The following is a 1,854-nucleotide window of genomic DNA, read 5'->3' on the forward strand; positions in this document are numbered from 1 at the left end:
GATTTTATTATTTTTATCAATCTATCAATAGGTACCGTTCTTTGCGAGACCTTGGAAAAGTTCCCTGGTCTTTGTGGTCAAATCTGTGTTTGAAATTCAACACTCGACTGAGGATCCTTACAGATAATTGTATGTGTGGGGTACAGAGATGAGGTCATTACATATATATTTTGTTAACTATTGCACTTATGTGACTTAAGCACATTTCTACTTCTGAACTTAGAGACTTGCCATCAAGGGGATGAATATTTATTGACTCAAGACATCTCAGCTTTTCATTTTCAATTAATTTGTTTTAAAAAATCTAAATGTAATCTATTTTAAAATCTGACTAACAAAAAAAATGCGAAAAAAGTCAAAGGGTGTGAATACTTTCTGAAGTCACTATCTGCTACAAAAAAACAGTTAGCCTATTTGTATACTAGTAAAACAAAACTTTAAAAACTGAAGAGAACATGAAAAACAAAATGCTTGGATTTCAGGTATACAAATTAAGTTCTGACCTTACGAATGGAAGTAATACAGGGAATAAATAAAAGGAAACAATTACCCCACAATGCTCTCTAAAACCTATGAAAAGCAGATAAATGTTAAAGAATAGCTTATGTTACAAACCAGATTAGTTGAATCAGAGAATATGAAATCACCTGAGTAATTTGGTATATTTCTGAATACAAAAATAAGTCATCAACAATGTCCCCCTCCTTTAAAACCAGTGCTCTCTCAAATATGCTCTATTACAGTGTGCCCAGTCTTCACAGTTCAATTCCATCTGTACATACATATGAGAGTGGAGCCCTTTACACTCGTACCTGTATATGGGTTAAAATGGCAGATTTGGGCACTGATAAGCACCTATATTGAAAGGCAGTGGCTGTACAGTAACATGTTATACATGACGTCAGAGCTCTGGCTCTGCGATATTCACAGCGCTGTATGGGTTTTGACTGATAGCAGTACTGAACTTGAGCACCTCACGCAACAAGATGTTGTGATTGGTTTCCCTGAATTGCATTGTGAAAACCCAACACTTCAATATTGTATAACTAAGCTAGTCATGCTGGCAATAGAACAAGCTTTCAAATGATGCCCACCTGACCCAGATCACGATTTATAATGGACCGAGTAAACAACAGTAATTGTGCAATTGCAGGAAGACAGGGTTGTGTTCTAAACAAAACAACTAAGTGTGCTTGCTCTAGTTCCTCAATGGCACAGTTAGGCGGAGCTCAAAAAAGCACCTTTATAGTTGAAGTGTATTGAAATTACTTAGGAACTGTGCACACTTTGGAGAGGTGTGTGGACACTTGGAGACACCAGTTAGTCCTTTAACTTCTTTGTCTTATTTTGCACCAACCTCCAGGAAAATTCTTATGTTGTTGAATGTATTTTCCAGAGTATTTTCTGATTTTATTATGAACAAATGCAGAGAAAGTAAATGTAAAATGCACATAAACTCAACAGTGGACTGTCAGGTGAACCGCTGTCCTCACCTTTGGTCTAATAATATGTTCCCATGATCGTCAAACTGTTCCCTTTCAATTGCTACTATAGTTATGCATTTTCATATTGGAGAAATAAGAAACATTTAAATTTAGCCCTATCCGTATTGGCCAATTCCCACGAGTGTAAAGGGTTAAGTCATATGTATATATTCTTATATTATACACAAACCACATTCGGTACCAGTCAAAGGTTTGTACAAACCTACTCATTCCAGGGTTTTTCTTAATTTTTTACTATATTCTACACTGTAGAATAATAGTTCTGACATCAAAACCATGAAATCATCATGTAGTAACCAACAAAAAGTGTTAAAACAAATAAATATATATATATATATATATATATATA

The sequence above is a fragment of the Oncorhynchus keta genome, chromosome 3 (assembly GCF_023373465.1).
Source record: "Oncorhynchus keta strain PuntledgeMale-10-30-2019 chromosome 3, Oket_V2, whole genome shotgun sequence".
Taxonomy (NCBI): Eukaryota; Metazoa; Chordata; class Actinopteri; order Salmoniformes; family Salmonidae; genus Oncorhynchus; species Oncorhynchus keta.